The following is a 21,947-nucleotide window of genomic DNA, read 5'->3' as shown; positions in this document are numbered from 1 at the left end:
TTTTTTTTTCAGCAAAATGGATGCTGTGAGATTGCATTCATTGGCATTTTTTGCTTCTAAGGAGCATGAGGGCCTTGATACAAGAAAGTCTGTAAACAGGCATAGCAGATAAAATCTTGATGAGTATTGCCAGGGAGACATCACAGGCCAAATTGCTTAGTTAGATTTTGGATATGCACTAAATTGCAAGTCATGCCTTGACAGAATTATTTTAAGACTTCTTTTAAAAGGAATTTCTTTGTGAAGAATGATAGTCAAAATATAGAGAATCATCTTCTGTGTTGGTGTTAGAAAGCTTTCTTATTCTTGATAAGGTTTTCTTTGGAGGTTGTAAGGAGTCCAGAAAGGCAAATTCTAATGGATATTCAATGCTGATACTTTCGTAGTGTCCTGTAAGAGGATAATTATTATTTTCAGTTTAGCTCTCATGGTTGTCATTGTTCTTTTTTTTTGACTGTACTTTAAAAATGAAATAACTTTTCATTTAAATTACTTCGTATAGTTGTGACCTCATTTTCAAGTTATATTTTATGCATATATATTAAGTACATATATTTGATTTTAACTATCTACTAATTTAACTATATAATAATTGCATGGAAATGCAAATGTGTTAATTGCTTGCACAATGTTTGTACCAAAACACAGTCTTGAAAAGGTCAAGCTTATTCTGTCAAACCAAAAGTTAAAGCATGTTATTGAGGGCATTATCCAAACATTTCTTAACATAGACGAGAATGGGGCATCAACCACCTCTCCAGGAAATCTGTTCCAGTGTTTGACCACCTTCACGGAACAGAAATTTTTTTTCAGGCTGGACGCGGTCCAGTCTGAACCTTTCCTGGCACAGCTTTGTGCCATTCCCCTGCATCCTGTCATTGGTTCTCAGTTCACCAGCTCCCTCCCTGCATTCCTTCCTCAGGAAGTTGTAGGGAGCAACGAGGTCACATCTCAGTCTCCTTTTCTCCAAACCAGACAACTCAAGTGTCCTCAGACTGTCTTCATGCTTTCCAGGCATTTTGCCAGCTTATGTCCCTCCCCTGGATACGTTCAAAGACCTTAACATCATTTTAAGTTGGGGAACCCAGAACTGTACAAAATCTGTAAGGTGAGGCTGCACCAATGCTACATATAATGGGAGAACCACCCCTTTTGACCAGTAGGTCAGAACTATGCACCTGTATTAGCTAGTGACTATGCACCCCAAAATGCAATTATTGTATTATGTTAGATTAGATTAGATTAATTTAAACCATTTTGATTCAACACAGAAGTTATACAGGTAACAGGAGAAGGAAGGTATGTTTGAAGACATGCTTCTCCATTTTTTACTCTGTCTATAGTCTGTTAACAGACTTACGGTATAACTCATGAATTACTCTTCATTTCAAGGTGTTTTTATGTTAAAGCTACTTAATTCTGAATAGAAGGTTTTTTTCATTTCTATTGACATTTTTAGTGGTTAGGTGGTGGAGGGTTTTTGTTTGTTTGTTTTTAGTTGTTGTTTTTTTGCTAGTTAACATATGCCTTTGGACGCTGCAATTTAACACATTAATTTAAGTGAAGTTTTGACTGAGATTTGAAGTTGATCAGTATTCTCATAGGAATCTCTTTAAATTTAAGAGTTCGTAACTGCTATACTGTTTCTATGGTTGCTAGTAAACTACTGGTATGCTAGTAAAATGGTGTAGCATATGGCAATTTCTACCAGTATTTACTATTTCCTGTACATATATTTCAAAACTGTAACTTTTTCAAGTCAACTAGAATTGGTTTACGTCATGAGCAGATGTCTTTTTATCAATCTAGAGGAAAATATGAAGCTATTTAGGTTAATTTGTGTGGGTTTGACCTTGGCTTAAATAGGAAACTTATATTCATTATATTTAGGAAAGGTAATAAATTGATTGGAAGGCTTAGACTGTATCATTTATCTTATATTATGACTTTAACAGTTAGGCTATGATTCTCATCAAAAAATGTCACTTTGGATTTTAAATCTATTTTTATCACCTAGAACATCTCATCTGTCAATATTTGATTAGAGGTCCTTGCTGCTTGAGACAGCTTTTCTCTGTCTGATAGATAATCTGAGGCTCTGAGACCATCGATTGATGCTTCATCTCTAGGAGGGGAAAAAAAAAAAAGCTAGAAGATAATTTTTGATTACACTTCAACCTGTGACTTCTGCCTTGTGCCCAATAGAAAGTCAGAATCATCTGGTCTTATCACAGCAAAGACAGACTACTCCTGTATTGATTTAGACAGAGAAGTTCAAATAGGTTCCAGCCTGATTATTTTTTCATAACATCTCATCTAAGGTTAAAGGAAACTATCCTTTCTTTTTTTTTTTTTTTCTCCTTTTCAGCCTCACCACTCACTGATATAACTCAGCCATTTAATAGGCTTGTGTAGAGTGCTACACAACCTATTGGAAGCTTTCTGTTCAAGCACTGTCTTTGAGGTGATTACTTCTTTACAATAAAAAAACTGTCCTGAAGAAGAAGAAAAAAATTGACTAAAATTTCAGTATAAGTCATATGTAAAATCAGAAACTCAGGGATTAGTTGATTGGAGACCCTGAAAGGTCTTTTACGCCTACCTGCTGTAGTGGCAAGTGCTTGTCTAATCTATTCATAAACACGTTTTTTTTTTTTTTTTTTTTCTTTTTTACTTTTGTTTGTTTGTTTGTTTGTTTTGAGGAGATTGAAGGACATTTCTTGATACTTTGGGGGAAAAACAAGTAATATTTTCATTTAATAAAAATATTAGTTTTATATAATTTCATCTAAAATCTAATATTTTCATATGTTCAGTTTATTTCACAAATCTGTTATAGATATTAAGTACCACAAGCATATTTTCCCCACAGACCAATTTTGGGTGCTGAAAATTGGGCATTTATTTAGGTACGTACCATGAATATAGGGGTAGATTTCCGCCTTCAGTTATCCAAGTAATTTTTCTCTAAATCCATATCTTACAGGTATTATTTACTTTTTCTTGTAGAATAATTTGTGAGTTCTTCCTTCTACTGATGTATTTGGATCCTGGAGAATGTAAATTCATGGGCTAAGAACAGACACATATTAGCTGATTATACAAAAGCTGTTGTGCATATTTTGTATTTATATTAATATGTATTGTGTTGAAATTTGACAATATGCTAGATTTGAAGTTAGATTTTATGTCAGAGAGGTGCTTATGAAAAGCTAAACAGAAGTGAAACAAGTATGCTTGGGAATATTTACCATAGAAGAAAAAGAATAAAACTTTGTCTGGTGCAAAAATGAGAAGTATTATTATTAGCCAATGCAATAGCCATTACAGACACATAAAATCAAACTTATTCATACGAAGCATACTTGAAAATTCAGGTTGGAAATTAGGAGAAATTTCTCTGTTAGGCATTGGAACAGGTTGCCTAGGGAGGTAGAGTCACCATCCCTGGGGGTGTTCTAGGAAAGCTTGGCTGTGGTACGTAGGGATGTGGTGTAGTGGGTGATATTGGTGGTAAGGGGGATGGTTAGACTGGATGATCTTGGAGGTTTCTTCCAACCTTTATGATTCCGTGATTGTATCAAACAAGTACAGCCAATAAAAATTTGCCAGAAGATTGTGACTAAGAACACAGCCATATAAATATTCACATTAACAGCTAAAAATTTGAATACAATATGTCGATAGCAAAGCCAACATAAGACTCAAATAGATACGTATTTTAAGTTGTAAATTAAATTTTAAAAATTAATTTTTAAATTTAGCTGTAAAGATGGAGAAATGATAAGTAGCCTTAGTACAAATTAAGTGTCCCAATGAGTGTATATCAGAAATGCTAATAATTAATAGATGATTAATTTCTAATTAGTCTCTCCGTTGGGTTTACGAACTAATGACCTGATTTAGTTTTGACCTGTGACTTTGTCAATTATGTATTTTCCTTTTTCATCTCCATTTTTAAAGTAAATTCACCGTATAAGCAGAGTTTGTTGTTTGCACACATGCCAGAAATGCAATCACCTGCCTTGACTGGACAGTTTCTTTCTTGTGAAAAGCTATATTGTATCTACTTCAAAAAATACAAGATTTCCTTGCTGATTTAAGTTTAAATTCACCTGCTCTGTCAAAAGCATTGGAAAATAATTAATAACATACATTTGTTGACAAGAATGAGAAACAATTGTTGGCTTTAATCAAACTTCATGTTGAATCCGGGGATTTTTGAAGCATGAAGCTCAAAGCAGTTAGTAAGAAAAATAATCCTACTCAGATTCATGCAGACCCAAAAGTTGTCAGCTGACGAATATCAGGTACTTTCACTGTTAGCACAGTAATGCTGAGTTGTAAAATAACTTTCATTAAAAGTCGTTATTTCCCAGCTCCTTGAAGAAGAGGTTGTTGGGTATCATGATGGCAGTTATGCATTTAAGTGTAGCAGCAAGAGAAGGTAAAAGCAACAGGAGAAATAAAATTAAAAGAACTTGGCTTTTGAAGATAAGCAAAGATGTTTATTGTGACAGATATGCACTAAACCTTTTCTGAGCTGAGATTTAAAAGATGAGCAGAATTACTATGAAAGAAAAAAATATATTTAATTCACTTTTGTTATTGCAGGAATTAAAAACATTTTAAGTGACATTTAATGTGCTGTGTATTTGATTTCCAGCTTAAACAATAAACAATATTAGTTAACAAACAGATTTCCCATTTTTCCCACACAACTGCCTCTCACTAATAAGCAGTTGCGCGTATACGTCCTTAGGAACAAAGACTGTCCTGGTAACCTTACAGCTCATTCTCCTTATTAACAATTGGACAGTTTATGAGCCTGAAATATGGGACCAAACTGAGGTCAAGGTGTGGGACTCTCCAACTAAAAATGGCGGGGTTGCAGTGGGATTGCTCGGCACCTGGCGAGCAGTCTCTGAAGCCTTGAAGAGCCATGTGGAGTCAGTCACAGACGTGTGGCTTACCAGATAGTGAGGGAGCTGCGGGCTCCTTTACTGATCCAACTGCTACGCCATGGGCCTCTCTGCTGCTACAGCCATCGAAGGCTTTTGCTGTTACGCCCCCTGTTGACCTGAACGTGCCTTTTGACCCACTGGCCTTGAAAAGGAGATGGATATGCTTTTCTTTGATCTGGGAAGAATGGGATACATAAGGCCTGAAGACCGAGTTGCTTGACAACTTAAAGCGAGACATATTGTTCAAAAGGAATGGAAAATGGAGACTGTTAAGTCATGGAACTGAAAGGAATGTTTGTTACCTTTCCTGATTGTACATATGTATAGGCATATTCGGGTTTAGTATGTAAAGCAATGTTCTGTATATTTAGAATGTTTGATGTTTGTGTGTGCGTGTTGGTGGAGTGTAGACTCCCCGCACACCCAGCGCCTTTTATACCTTTTAGAAATATTTGTTTTATAAATATTACAAAATTCAGATTGAGTTGAGACCTCGTTTATAACAATATCACAAGGCCCATGGCATGTTTTTGCTTTTCCTGAATATATTATATTGCATTTGGATTATGGATTTCTTTTTTCATTTGTGTACTTCCGGTTACGTTGTATCAACCGAAGTCTTCTGATGATTTCCTGTGGAATACGTTTTCAGACTGCCTTGCAAGATGAGGAGGCGATGTTACAAGGGTAGTAAACTGGCACACATGGAGATTGAGGTCAAAATACCACTCACTTTGCTTGACAAAAGGAGCTACGCGGGACCTGACTGCCACACTATTTAGCATTACAATTAAGCCAATGGTATAGTAGTTTAAAGCAAAGCTCCTGCTAACTTTTGTTGCAGATGTTGCTATTCACTGTGTCTGTATATCAGGATCATAGGGCAGAAATCAAGAGTTCACTAATTAGATGTGCATATGTAATGACTATCTATGAAAAGTCTATTTTGAATTTCTTTTTCATTAGCACATTAAGAATTCAATAGCTAAGAAAAGAATACGATTTAAGATTTCATTCAGCTGCTTTAGATCTTACATGGCTCTCGCATTCTGCCAGGAGAATACCTGATGGCCTCAGTCTGAAGCATTCTTAGTGCAAATGAAATTTATTAGTTACAGTAAAATTGTCTTTTCTAAGCACAGAAAAATTATATTTTCAAAACAGATCGTTTGGACAGACTTCCAAAGGCATGACTAGCACATGATTTTTTATGAGAACACCCCCTGCTATATTCTAGCTGCCTGCCTGAAAGCACCGAATTTCTATAGTTATCAAAGTAACAGTTGATAAGTATCAATTGTCAATAAGAATTTGTGTGTTCAAGAAGAGAGCTGTCATTATATGGTAGCTACTTACAGCTAACTAGGTAGGAAATTTATTAATTTCACTGTTCTTGTTTGTAAAGATATGTTGAAAGAAAGCTAAAAGGTTTTTGTATCAACAAAGAAAGCTGGTTTAATTTAAAGGTGAAATAGTATGTCAGTTGTATGACAGACTGATAGAAGAGCCAAACTTCAAGGAAATGTCTAGCAGGTATGCATATAGCCTTAGATTCCAGGAAGCAGCAACAACTAGGAATCCAGTACTTTGATGATTATATTAGTCCAGCTTTTAAGAAATCATATTCTGATGCTGTTATGCTTTTGGAAGAGTCTTTCATAACCTAATGTATTTTTTTGTTTTGTTTTGTTTTGTTTTGTTTTCCTATCATGACAAATATATCCCTTAGAACTTTCCAGAGAAGTGGAAATTTTTCTTTAATCATGCTCTGAACTTTAGTAAATATTTTTTATAGAATGGTCAAGAAATCCAAGGTAAGTTTATGATAATTTTTTAAATTTTGCTGTGTGTCATTCTGTACTTAATACATACTGCTTTTGTTTTGCACAGTAAATTACCATGTAGCCTAGTAAAACTCCAGAACCTTTTCTTTGCATTGCTCATAGTACTGTCATCTGCTGTTTGTATGTTTCCCCAGACTCAAAGGCTGCCTTTCTTTTCTAATAGGACTTACAAGATATCCCCTTACCTGTGTCTATTTGGGAAAAAAAAAGAACAGTCTATTTGGGAAAACTTGGAAATTTGTGCCTTTCTAGAAATACCTTGCTGACTCGTGGAAAGTTGACTCCACAATCAGTAAGACTGTAAAGTAGGTATGTTTATTCAGCGCTGGGAAGCATGGAGGGTAGTCCCACCAAAGTTGCGTGCACCTAATGCAGCAACTTGCCATGGTTATATGCAGTAAAGAGTTACATATGCGTGAAGTTTCCCAATACGCCTATGCATATGCATAACCTCTCCCTGCTTAGTATTAAAATTAGCTACAAGAAGTCATTTCCATAAATTCCTCTTGTCTGCACTTGCGCGGTGCCTTGTGGTGGTGGGCACTGAGGGTTGTGGGGATGAAGTAAGATGTCTTCATCAGGGTTGAACTTTTCACCTCATCTCTTTGCGCATGCTCTCTGAGGCCTTGGTCACAATCTGGGCCATAAGGTTGTTTTAATCTGGTTTTGGGGGTCTGAGGGGCTCCTGTTATCTCGAGGCCTTGTATGTTTAACATTCCTTATCTTGTCCCTTTGTAAATAGTCCTCCTTATCTCTGACCCCTTGGTTAAAGTCTGAACCATGAGGTTGTTTTAATCTGGTTCTTGGGGTCCAAGGGTCTCCTGTTATCTGGAGGCCTAAGTGCAGCACAGGCGCAGTACATCGCAAATATAGCACCTATTCATTCTTAATCAATCGCTCTCTAATTTGTAATCCCAATGATTCATTGTTATGGTTATTTGAAAACTGAAAAGTACAATTAAAGGTGTTCAAGACTTTCCCTGGTCTGCCAAAAACTAGAAAATATGAAATGATACCAAACACCAAGAAGCTGAAATATGGGTACAGAAACAAAGTAAATATCAGTAGAATTTCACTTCTTCATCTTTATTTAAATATTTAGAATGTATATTTAAATACATAGAATTTACTTATTTGTCTTTATTTAAAATAATAAATTCCCTCATTAAAAAAAAATAAATGAAAGCATTAATTGATACACAGAAGATTCTGGTCTCTTAAGCAAGTGCTCATTCTCTCTCTCTCTCTTTTCTCTTTCCTTTTTTTTTTTTTTTTTTTCTCTTTTTTGAATATCTGGCAGAATATGAGTAAATGATAAAGAAGACAAATCAGGATAGCTAGGCTTTAGTCATTCCCCATTCCCTGGTGTATATGGGCTGCATTTCCCAAGGATTCAAGTTCAGCTCCCACATTTATGAATGAGAATGTTATTTCAGACATCTTGTGAAGAACTAATCTAGATGTATCATTTCAAAAGGAGAAATGCATTGAAACAGATTACTCTGTAGGTTGCACTGTAGATGCATATATATATCACTTCAGTCTTATTTGAATGTACAGATTCATACATAGTTTTCTGCTGAATTTTGTAGTGAACTTCATGCAGTCGTGAGTAGTCATGTACCTCTTGAGATAATTTGATGTTTCAATGGAAATGCAAATGAAAGCTGTTTGGAAAACACAGTGTTAATACTTTTATCTTGCTTTAGGGAAAAACATTTTTGTGATGCATTTCTGCATGGCTAACACCAAAAAGAAGCATATGAATTTTCTTTTTCAAACAAAACGGGAAAACTACACAGAAAAAGAAAAAATCATTTAGTCAAAAGCACTTCCAAAACTTTGAGATACAACAATGGTTTTACAGTTAAGTGGTTTTATAGTTTCATGTACAAAGGAATATATTTTTTTTCCCTGATTAATTTAATCAAATCTCATTTCTGGTGTTTACTCTAAACACCATTTCTGGTGGTCACTCTAAATTTGACCAAGTATTCTTTAGAGTATACAGTTGTCAGCTAAAGACAAATATTTTTTTTCCATATGTTTGTTTTAATTGCTCTCTCTAAAATTCTTTTTGATTTGGATGATTGACTTTTAGGATAAAGTCAATAAATAAAGTTTTCCTTTCATTCTGCATTAAGTTTCAGATGGGAATATGCATTCCAAACAAATTCAATGAATTACACAGATACAAGGTAAAACTGCTCAAGAAGTATTTATATTTGGTTCTGAAGTTTGTAGACAGGTGTTCTGTAAGTTTGGAGAAATAGATATATCTTTACTAAGTATTATTTTTGTGCTAGTGAGATGATTTTTCCATAAAAAAAATTATTGCATACATAAGTCTATATTCACTATTATATTCTCTAAACTGTTGTAAACACAGTGAGAGCAGCACCTTTTTCAATACGTGTTGGTATAAATTCAAGAACTTGCAGCAACATTGCCGCATTTGAAAGTAGAAAGATGCAGAAAACTGCAGAAGCTGCAGTTCTGATGTTGTGGTTGAAAGATGACCCAAGGTGTACAGTAGGAATAGATGAATGACTAGCATTTTTATGCATGAATTTCATTGTTGCCCGTGCTCCCTGGCTAATTCACTCAATGTCATTCTTGACTCCTCTCTATTCGTCTTTTTTTTTTTTTCAGCTCAGTAATCTTTTTTTCTTTTTTCCATTTTAAAAATAGAAGTCCACCCTTTCATCCTCTCTATTCACATCCTTGTGGGCATTTTTTCCCCTTCTTTCTTTGTATCTAAAATTTGAATACTCAAAACGTAGTCATCTCCCATTCTTTATTTGAAGCAGTGTTTTTCTCCACTTGCATATCTCTTGACGAATCAAATTCAAGCCTTTTGCCACATTGTCTAATAAAGAGTATTGTCTTACATATCTAAACTAGTAACTACCTCTTTTTCTTTATATTCTCTTGCTTCATGTAATTAATATATAACATTACTGATTTGTTTTTCATTGCTACTACTGTTTCCTGTAACATGCAGAGTCATTCTATTGTGTCATCTTACTACAAAGTCTTTCTAAAAATACCTGCTTCAAGAAAACACCTTAGTCCTTTTAGTCCTTTTCCCTTTCTTTTCCTTTTTTTTTTTTTTTTTTATTTCCCCCCCCCCCCCCCCCGAACTCCCAGTTCTTATATTTCTGCAGCAAAAGTTTCTGAAAGCATGTACAGAATATTATTTCTTATTAGTGGTGATATTTGTAAGTTAACATGCTAAAATGAAGAGTAAGTGATGTGACAAAAGACTGGCTGAACTGGTAACATGGGTTCAGATTCTTTGACCCTGTTTTGGTTGTTTTTCCTGACCTGCTACATTAGTTTTACAGCTTCAGCTGTTTTAGATGTAATGATTTACAAAACATAGAACATCAGCTGCCAAAAAAATGTCAGAGAGAAATAACTAATGTCCCTTTTTAGTAGTGAGGCCTTTGAGTAGTGAGGCTTTTATTTTTTTTTTCTTTTACTTTACTCTTTCAGGCATGAGTTACTTTACGGTATGTTAAGTGAATACACTGTCGGTCCCTAGATTTTCATCAGTAATGAAGACTAAGAGTAAAAGGCCCTGATCTGAAAGAAAACCTAAATGATTCTTCCTAGCAAAAGAGATACTAAAGGAAACAGGGGAGATCTAATAAATGAAATCTCTCCCATCTTCACCCTTGGAACACCTCGTCTTAGATATGATGTGCTCCACACAGCATCAGTATTCATGACAGGGATAACCGAATTATTACCACTGAAAAATGAATTATTCCATAGCATAGATTTTGTGTGTGTGTGTTTTCCTATTGTGATCTTTTAAAAGAAAAAAAACGATAAAATATTCTTGCAGTGCTGCACAATGTTATAATTGCTTCCTACTTTTGATGGATAAATTACTGTAAATGTTTATATGGTGAAACAACTGTATTATCCATTATTTCATTGTCTTCTAGATTACACTAAGGAGTTTCATTCCTGTGTACTAGCCTGTACATATTATAACATGAAATTGAGGGGAGCAAAACTACAGTTGGGATGAACTAGCTGATACAACTTTTTTAATTTTAACCATGGAGATTTCTTGAGGAGTGGTGATAAAACATTTGGAAGGAAAAAGGTGTTTTTCCATTTTGCTTGAAATAAGGTTATTGTATTAAACATCAAATTTGCAGAAGTGATTTTAATGTGCATCAAAATTTGGGATTTTCCTTTCTCATGGTACTGTAAGTACTGAAGTTAGCTTTAATCTTGAAAATTCAGCTGTCCAAGTTGGTTGTTGAATAAACACCAAAACTTTCAGTTAAAACATTTGTGCGGGTTTGTTTCACAATTAGTCTGTTACTCTGCATTTTTTAGGAATTTTATTCCATCACTCTCAGTGAGATTGCTCAGTCCCAGCTAGGCTAGTTCTTTCATACTTCATGAAGATCTGACTTATATGAGGCACAGACCTATGCTGTTCTGTGTGTTTGTGTATGTTTGTATGCTTTATTTATATTTATACCTTTTCCCCCCTTAGAGGTCAAATTGCTTCTAAGAGAGAAACAAAGCAAGCAGGGCTACGCTGTTCACTTCCATCAGGAATACTTCTGGAAGACTGGCAAATGGGAAGTGGAGATGACCACACTGTCAGCTCTGCTGTAAGAGTTACCAGGTAACACTGTGAATTGTGTAGTGCATGTCTGTGGATAATTCCTACTTCCAGATCACAGTATACAGCTACTGGTAGTTATGCTTTGGAGTGCTGCAGACGCTTTGACTTTATACAAATCACACAGAGTATATCACTTAAGGGTTTAGTATTTGCACTTGAATGCAAAACAACCTGCATGAACAGCCTCTTGGAAAGAGATGATCTCATTCGTGAATTTTTATTATTATTTTGAATCTTTTATGATAATAAAAATCCTTCCTTTGAGATGGTTAGCAGTGGGAGAAATGTATCTTATTGGAGTCTTGGCTTGGCACTATGCATTTATAGGTGATACAGCACATACTATAGGAGAAAATGAATGAAGGTGACATAAGGCAGAGGGAAATACAAGGGAAATAAACGGGAGGCTTTTCTGAGGTCAATTCCTGAGTTAAATAATGACTGAAGCATCAGCTCTGGAACCCAACAAAGTGCACAGGAGAAAAATCATTGTTTTAAGTGAGTTTCAAATATTATTTCAGTTTCATCTTTACGTTTTTACAAGTCTCTTCTCATTAGCTCACATAAGCATATTCCCCAAACTGAAATGAGATACTTGAAACTTCATGTTGTTTATTCATGATAAATATGCCTAAAACTGTTACCTTAGCAGAAATATCTGTGCTCTAACAGCAAATGTCTATGTTCAAGCAAATGAGGAGACGCAATCTTTTCTGGGAATTTCTAGGAACAAAGCTGGAAAGTTGGACCCTGAAGTGTTTCTCTGGGCTTTTCTGCTACAGATCAGCTAATCCGTGCAATGGATGCACTCTGCCATCTAGATATCTTACACTGAACTTGTGATAATATGAAGTGCAGTTCTGATGCTTCATTCTGTATAGCAATCACAGATGTGTTGTTCACTTATTTATATGCATTTATTAATATATAAATGTATATATTTATACATATATGTGTGCTTAATATAATATAATATAAAGGTATGCTTTATATATTTACCATGCTATATTTCCATAGCTTTTATTTATATTTATGGGAGATCTTTTACATACCTTCTTTATATATATACATAGAATCACAGAATCATTAGGGTTGGAAAACACATCCAAGATCATCTGGTCCAACCATCACCCTACTACCAATGTTACTCACTAAACCATGTCCCTAAAATAAATAAGTGAGGCTAATACTGTAATACTACGCACTTGAACTATGAGCAAATAGTTGGAAGATACACGATTTAGAGACAGAATGCATTAGAACCATAGATATGCATGCCAGTGGATATGCCTGTATACTCCACTGCTGTTTTCTGAAACACTGCTGTTGTAAATTCTCTAAGTTAAGGAATTATGATCACTTGATCACCTTGACTATAATAGTAACTGTGTTTTGAAGCCACAGTATGACCAATATGAAAAGTAGCATACATGCAGAATAAGATCTGAATGTAACTTTGAACTCAACAAATTTAGTTTTATCTGTTTTGTTACATGGCTGTGGTCAAGACAAAAATACCACCTGCAGGTTCAGATAACACCAAACATTTTAATACTGTTGAAAGATTATGTTGCATATTAATTTTCATGTACAATAGTAAAATTTAAATTTGAAATTATTCAGAGAAAATGTAATGAGGAATTGGTGTTAGTGAGAAAACCTGGCCATTTGTTGTCAAAAGGAGTTAATAGAGATTATTTCATTCTCTGCTATATCATCAAACATACATTTTTACAGCCCTTATTCTCTTATACTCTTATTCTCTCTGCCTCAAAGTAAGGTTGATCATTTCTGTTGTTCAGAGGTGCATGTAAGTCAGTAAATTGAAAATCCTTACCAAATCTTTGGCCTGTATAAAAAGACTTAGTTTTACTGCCAATGGTAATAGCAAAAGTGAAAAAGTTACACCTTAGCAGCAAGAGCCTAAATAAGTTGTTTGAACTAGAAATGGTGTTCACCAGTGGTATTTTGATTTAGTGTAGAATATTTCTCTGTCAACTAGTTATTTTATTATCAAATCATTAATTGTGCTATTAAAAAAAAAAAAAAGTTTTTTTTTGAATAATATTTTTTTTGCATTAACTTTCTGGTTGTTATATTTATTTATTTACCTATTTGTGTGTTTGTGTGCGAAAAAACATGATTCCAAGAAAGAAAAATTTTGGAAGGTTATCACTAAGGTTTGAATGGGAAAAAAATATACAATTTCTACTCTGGCTGCCAATATTTTGCTTGCCTGGTATAATCATAAACAAAAATTTATGAAAGATATTTTGGTCATTAGTTCCTGGGCCAATAAATGGTAAGGTGTCTTTATGTTTCTGAGGGCTTGATTTTATAGGATTAGCACATGAAATTTAATGCTAAGTAGCACTCTAAGCCTTACAGTTTTATCAATTTATTAATTTACATTTCAGCTTAAAATTTAGTTTTTATGTAAATACTCTATAAATATACACAGTCCAAAATGACCACAGTAAAAGGTTTCTTTTGCATTAAAAATGCAGCTCAGGAGCTTTGTGATAAATGGTGGCATGTATATGCTGATCCCTTCTGGAAAATTGGAGCAATTCATGACTTTGCCAAGAATTTGACATGCCACCCTAAATGTTTAATCAGAGATGCTGTGACATTCAGTACTCCTTGTTTAAATATGTCAGTCTAATTTTTACTAAACCTCTTCAAAATGAAACAATCTGCTTTTGGAAAAAAAAATCAAATGACTGAATGAAACTAATGCTATTAATAAGTTTCTCAATGGGCATGATATAAATAATCTAAAATCACCCATGATCCTCACTTCACTGAGCACAAACTTCCCATCTAAAAGTTTTCAATTGGAATAGAACTCAGAGGAGTGCTGTGTAAAATTAATGATCATGAAGCAAGGCTCACAGAGCATTAGTAGTCAGCTTCTGCCTCGGGTGAGACCAGGGAATAGATGCCATTCAGTCATCTGAACAGAATTTCTATGATAAAATCTGTCCTTCAAAATACCATAAGAACCTAACAGGGACTTTCCAGTGACTTTCATCGGTGTATTCTATTCCAGCTATGGAAAATACATATTGGATTTCAGATAAGGGCCAGAGAAGCCAACTAAAAATAATAGTTATTAATCTGTTGGTGCTAATGCTGCAGATTAAAGGGGCTAAACATGTTATTTTTAATCCTGGAGAGCTTTGCTTGTATGTATTATCTCTTAATTTTTTATATATAGCTTGGCTTTAGTTTAGTGAGACTAGCTGAGTAATTCGGGAGAATTTACAGAATCACAGAATCATCTAGGTTGGAAGAGACCTCTAAGACCACTGAGTCCAACCTCTGACCTAACAAGTCCTCCACTAAACCATATCACTGAGCTCTAAATCTAAACATCTTTTAAACTTAGGATCATTTAGGACTATGTCTGAGTTAAACTTTACAACATGAAATGCATTTTTATATGATTATTTCTCATTCATAATGGTGCTCTTACCGATGTTTCTCTAGTTTATTTCTTATATAGAGCTTACGTGCAAAAGATTTTTTTTTTTCCAAGAACATTCCCAAATTTACTAAGCTGGCCCCTCTGTAAGTTCACATAATAACATATGTAATTGAAGTTCTCAATAACTTCAATTTTTAGTTTAGTTTAAAGGGAAAAGAAAGACCTTTAAAAATATTTCAGAGCAAAAGTCAGATACTTCATTTTTGCTTTAGGAATAATGTTGAAATTTGTTCAAAGCTCAGTATTTAAAACTAGCATGCTTGACGACTTCAGGCCAAGTCAGAGAATAATGCTACTGCTAGATCTAATTTATAAAACATTTGAGAAAATAAGAAGAAAAGAGAAAAGAAACCTCCATATAGAACAATTAAATTATTGACAAAATAATAAAGTAATACTCTAATACTTTGACTAGCTCTTGATTGTAAAGTTGTTGGCATGCTCTTACATCATTTAAATTAACACAAAATTACAGAATTCCTGTGTTTGCCAGCATTCCTTTCTAATTAGAAAGAACATACACTTGCAATACCCAAAATCCTTTCTAGTCACAGCAGTATGTGACTAGTAGCAGAAAAATTTTGTTCTACGTTTTCTTTGTTGTAATGCTGTGCCCAGGATATGTACAGCAACGCTTATACATGGTATATACATACATAATATCCACCTATACTGTTTAGTGTGAACAAAAGGTAAGACCGAGTATTATCTCCCAAATTACAGGTTGCTCTTCAAAAGAAGCATCAGGTGCTCTGCAGCTTTCATGGCTCCTGTATCTATATCTCCTTTGAGAATGTTGGTGCTTAACTCCAGAGATTCAGTGGTTTAATTTAAAGAAAATCTTTATTTCATTCCTTATGGTCCTGGTTCAGCAAGAATCATGTGATAGACATATGCTCAGGAATGTATTGTTTGTAGATAGAATATACACAATATAATTTTATAATGTAATTGTAAAATAAAATATAATGGAATAGCTGGGTAAATAAGAATGATAAAACATTTCCATTATTAAAAAGAGCAAATTTCTAATGGAGGGAGGTTTGGGGCTTTATAAAGTATAGTAAACTCAACTGTCCATAGCCTATCTTGCATAAGGTATAGTAATATACTAACTTTCTTGTCACTGAGCACTGTTAGGTGGATCTTTAATCTTCAGAACCCAGTAATCATTCTTGTGTCACCAGGATGTATCAGTACATCCAGCAACCTACTGAAGTATTCTATTAACCCAAAGAGAGAGCAATTAAAAATGGAGAAAAAAATATAATTTCTCACAAATTTTAAAGCTTTTGTCATGTGACTAAAGCTTTAGATTAAGTCACAAATGCATTCTTTTTGCTAGAGAGGAGATTTCTGGAAATTACACTATGAAAATTCTAGAAAATATCAGCCTGCATTTTTTTTTTTCCTCTAAAATTTCCTGTCTCCATTCTGTGACTGTTTTTTGCCAGAGAATGTTGCCATACCAGTTACCTTGGTTAAAACATGGCCTTTCCATCAGTCTAATCCATCACTAGAAATCACAACTAAATGAAGGATGAGGAGGCTTTAATGTAGATCCTGAGGGCATTATACCATTAAGGGTTGCTGAGGCCATTGAAAGAAATTATTGTTAATTGAGATCCTTCTTTTCCCCTTTCAGCACTTTTAATTTTCTGGTTCTGTGTTTATATGTAAATGTAATAATTCTGGAACTCATAAGTATTTCCAGGTAAAACCAAAGAGGCAGCACAGTTCTTGATAGGATCTCTTTTGGGAACAGTAGAGATGGTTGACTATGGGCAAAGTGGTGTTAGATTAGTATCCAAAGCTATATTGTTTACTTCAGTTGAAATATTTAGGTTGTATTAACTATAAGGCCTTTGGGCATTGTCTTCGCATTTCTTGACCATTTAGGAAGAAGACAAAAAAATGTAGGCTGACATGAAACCATCTGTTCATTGTCTGAAGGCAGCTTACTCTTAACAGGCCTTTTAACAGAGAAAACAGAATTATGGATACAAAAATGTTCCTGCTAAAAATGTGAGAAATGACAAGCATTTATTCCAAAACAAAGGGGTTTTGGAAGAACATCAATGAGAAACCATATAGAAATACACAGAGACATATGTCTGATATTAAAACTCACAGTGATTTGATCTGTATGTTTAGCAACTCAGGAAAAGTAGCACTTATACTTTATATATTATACAGAAAAGGAACAGCAGGAGCATAAAATACAGAAATGACTGGGAGAAATGATCTTTTACTGTAGTGTACAAAGGAATGTTTGTGCTTTAGGATGAAATAGCAAACTACTGGAGAGCCCTGTTAATCATACTAAAGGCTGTATGGTGATATACCGAGGCCACAAAGTTCCTCAGTTGCTGCAGCAGTGTGATCAAGTCATGCTTGCTACTCATATCCTACCAATAAAAGTGAAGAAAACTTGCCTTGTTGTTGTGGAAGCAAGTTTTTCAAATGGAGGCAAGCCTCAGTGTGTAGGAAAGGAAAAACAGATGACAAAATCTGTGGAGCCTTGCGACTTCCCTAAGGCGCCATTTATGGCAGAATGATCCCTAGCCTCAACGTAAAAAAATATATTGTTTGATTGATGTATCACAGGAAGCACTTAATTTTGTGATTTTATGGAGCATTGTTTAGTTCATAATTTGTTTTTGAAATGTTTTATTCTAGAGCTTACCTGTAACAGTAAGTTTCATAACTTTTATGGTGTCTTAATATCATGAGATCTCATTATAACAGTCTGCTTATTCAATTTTTGCTGATCAGTGAAGTAAGAATGCCAGCTGTTATGGCTGCATTGCTAGGTCCATGGATTACTAAAAAGAAAATTAATCTAGTCATTATATATGTATATTTTCCTATTTAGTAGTATTTAGAGGCTGCAGTCAGGATTAGAGACTCATTATTATAGTAGCTGTTGTATAAACATTAAATAAGGATGGCCTTACATGGTAAATACAACATGCTGTTATTTTTAGTTTAATGTTGAAACAAGTTGAGTTTTGTTTAAAGTTCCAGGAAGAGAGGTCATGTTTGAATAATGTTGTCCATATTTAATCAATAGAATTAATTTAGTCATCCAAAACCATCACAAAAGTTAACAACATTGTATCTCTGGATCTGAAATTTCAGTGAAAGCTATCTAAAATATACTTCGGTTATTTTCTGGTGACAAGCTGGATATTTCATTGCGTGTTGATCTGGGGGTGGGGAAATTGAAATAAATTTGTTTTCCAGCACAAAAGAACAGTGAATACAGTAGCACTATTTTATTTCCAGCATAGTTGTTTACTTAATCAATTTATTGGTAGCAATGTAGACAAAACTGAACAAAGTTGAAAAATACAGCATTTCATCACGTACTGGAAAAAAGAATGTGTACAGGTATAGTGCAATTCATTTAAATTTATCGTGCTTTGAAATATATTGTATACTGGAGGAAAGATAATTTATCTTTATATCTTACATTATTATTGTATGTGTTGAATAATATTTTAGTTTGTCATATATCTAAAAAATATTGTCTTATTTCAGGAAAGCAGTAATGTATGTTTGTTTGTCATGTTTATTTTAAAGTCGTAACCATCACCACACCTTGATTTTTCCGGGACCGATAGAAAGAAGTGACCATCCTTTTCACTGCTTCAAGAGCAAATGGGTAACATTTCGAAAGACTGTAGCATTAGCCTCATATGGAGCATGAGGTAAAAAGAGTAGAGCATTTCAGTCACAATTTTCTAGGAAACACTCGGAGCAAGTCTATCCTTGGGCTCAGAAATCTCATGTAAAGAAGGTGTTACCAAAGCACTGTCTGATTTAATACATGGCCTTTTGACTGTTAGCAAGCTTCACATTGGGCAGCAAGTGGTATTTGTCTGCATTTTCTGTCTGATGCTGCTGTCAGGTTCATAAAAAAGATAAAAGAAGAATAAAAACCCTACCAACTGCTGCATAGCCTGGAAATAATAATGTATACATAGTCTTTTATCATTCTGACAAAACACAGCTTCTTATAGATGAGGTGCGAATGTTGTCTATTCCATACATCAAAAGGCAGTGTTTTCTGAATTTTATGGTAACCAAGTACATGAAGTTCAGTACTAATAGATTATCTTAATTGGATTAAACAATCTCTTTTTTATTTCAAGTAGGAAATACTGCTGGCCACTGGAAGCTCACAATAGTATTTTGTAGTGTAGAGGTGAACAGACAAGAAAATGTACAAACAGTATGGGGCATTTGTCTGTGAGATGCATAGTCTGGTGATTTCATCAATACTACTAGCAGCCGATGTTTAGATGAACATCAGTGTTCATCTCCCTGGCTCTGTGATCAGGCAGAAGATCAGCCACATTTATTTATTTATTATATCTGGATCCAAATGTATACGTAACCAAGATATGATCCTCTTATTGATAATAAATGCTGAAACAATGCACAATGAATTTTGCAAATGTTAGAGCAGGACTATCTAGTCCCTTCATTTCATGGCAGATGACTTTTTTCTTCTGTCAGATCAGTAGAACTACCTGTCCTGTACTAGGTATCTGTAAGAAGCCTTTCAATATCATAAAGGTTCTTAAAACAAACAAACAAACAAAAAAAACACTGAGGTTAGAAAAGCATGATAAATATCATCAGTGGTTAGTTTTGATACATAATATTTTAAACATAAACTGTGTAACAAATAGAAGTGATTTTTCTGTTTTTCCACTAACAAGGTAGAGCATTTTGAAAAGTTCTGTTAAAAAAAACTGACAATAGCTGGTCAAAAATGTGCACGTGATTTATTTTTTTCCATTGCAAAATATTATTGGCAAGTTTATACATTTTGTTTATTTCTTACTGAAAATATCGTCAGTTTTCATTGATTTTTGTATATCAAAATAAACTTCCCAATCACAAAATATAATTCTTGAAAAGTAATTCAAGCAATTTTAGCTCATTAAAAAAAAAAAAAAAAGTTTCAAATCAGTAAATCACACACAACAGGGTAACGGAGTATCTATTCTGAATACTTTGGGAATGGGAAGCTTCTGAATTTTGCCCAAATTTCACTTCCAGTAAAAAAAAATCCATATTGTTCTTGCAGGCTTTCAGGTGTAACAGTGGCAGACCTTAAATAGCAAATAACTCTTGAATTATGCTAGTATAATAATTACAATGAAAAGCATCTGTTTTTCTTTTCAGCTGTTGGCTACAATAGAATACACTACAAGTTTCTTAGGTTGTGGCTGGAAAAGTCTTTGAGGATCTAACAACAAGTAAAGTAAGTGGTTATTTTTCTGCTTTAAAAAAACAAAACAAAACAAAACACACTTGTATTTGAAATAAAAATGCTGCTCAATATTGTATTATACTTACCTTATTTTATTTTTACCTTATTGTGTATCTGTTTTGTTTTTAATGAACAAGAGATTTAAAAATGAAGATGAGAAAATAGATTGCTCTTTTCATTTTGCATTCAGCTGCATATTTTCATGTAGCTACAGTTTTTGAAAAGATGTTAAATTTTGAAATTACATCACTGCAAACACATCATTATGTCACAGAGGAGCAGCAGTTAGCAGTGATCACTTGGAAAAAAATGCAACTCATTTATATAAATTGATAGCCCAGAGGAACCCAAGAACCATAAAATAAATATCTATAACATTACAGCATATGAACTTAGCTTCTGCAGAAAGCACTTCCACAGCTTAATTAGAAATGCTTATTTTTGAAAGAAATCTTGTGGTTTGAATTTAAAAATGTAATAAAATATTCAGACTAGGAGTTAAAATTATGTTTTCCTTCATCCTTTGAGATGGAACTTAAATAGGAATGGAACATATAAAGAGATTATTTATTATTACTGTTTGATATCATATTAATGCAATTTAATGGCAAAAAAAAAAATAATCTCCAGTGTAGCAATCTTTTCATAATATTATAAGATTTTTGATTTAGTAGTATATCTATAAGAACAGTACCCAATATATTTTATCAATTCATCAATAGTTGTTGATGTCCAGTTGTTGCTGTCATTATATCTTAAGAGAAATAAAAAATAGTTCAGTTACAGATTATTCATTCATATCCAAATAAATTAATGTCAATCAGTAATTTCTAAAACTGGAGCTCAACATAGTGGGCTCCAAGAAAAATATTTCTGCCATATCAGTGCATCTTCCTATTTGCCAACCATTTTACTCTTGATCATTTCACTGAAGGTTATTCATGCAAGAATGTTTACATGAGCATGTCTCAGCCTTCATGTTTGACACAAACAGTCAGAACATGTACTAAACGTTTGAACTGTAGAAAAATTATATTTTGGGGGGCATTGTGGTAACTTCTGCACTGTAACAAGCTCTGGGGACTCTGCAAAGGCTAATTTTAAGCAACACAGAGCTCAAACAGTGAATAAACTACACCCATGTTGCACTTCAATTCAGTGTGAGTGGTGGTTGAAGACAAGTGTTGCAGTAAGTAACTTTAGTAAGATATAAACACCCAATTTTCAGCCATCATACTTCTGTAAATATTTGATATTTTCCTCTTTCTGACTTATAGGTGATCTAGTTATCCCTCACCCTCTGTCATGATTCCTAGTCTCAGGAATTGTCTGGCAGTTGGCACCTTTTTTTGTTTGTTTGATTCTCCATGAATACAAATGGGGGGGAAATATAATATATTTTATATTTATTATATAAAAGAATATAATCAGAATATTAATTACTCTTCTTGAATCATGTGATCTAAATCCCATCCAAATGTATAGATTTTTAATACTATACCTAGTCCTTCTACGATGCCTATATCAGCAATGTTAAGAAGGTGTGATGAAATTTATACTTTCTCCATTTGGACTCAAAGATGCACATTTTCCACCTTGCTCAGCTGATTCAATATCCAACTGATGTATAGCATGGCTTTATTACAAAAAGATATGTCACATTAACTACGTGATATTTCAACAGGCAAACACAAGACACTGTGTA

General features: G+C 34.0%; 1 long non-coding RNA gene across 7 annotated transcripts in view; it reads left to right on the top strand.

Annotated features, from left to right (window-relative positions):
- LOC106019500 (uncharacterized) overlaps nt 1–21,947 on the top strand; it is a 76,602-nt gene that overhangs the window by 4,811 nt on the left and 49,844 nt on the right. For 6 of the 7 annotated variants that reach the window (XR_011809025.1, XR_002405603.4, XR_011809024.1 and 3 more), the window contains exon 2: nt 11,331–11,465. This is a non-coding gene — a long non-coding RNA (uncharacterized lncRNA). Of the gene's footprint in view, nt 1–5,567; nt 5,766–11,330; nt 11,466–21,947 lie in introns of those variants that run through there. The other variant, XR_011809022.1, reaches the window with a different exon arrangement.

The sequence above is a fragment of the Anas platyrhynchos genome, chromosome 4 (assembly GCF_047663525.1).
Source record: "Anas platyrhynchos isolate ZD024472 breed Pekin duck chromosome 4, IASCAAS_PekinDuck_T2T, whole genome shotgun sequence".
Classification (NCBI taxonomy): Eukaryota; Metazoa; Chordata; class Aves; order Anseriformes; family Anatidae; genus Anas; species Anas platyrhynchos.
Note: the sequence above shows the minus strand (reverse complement) of the source record. Positions and strands in the feature narration are given on the sequence as shown.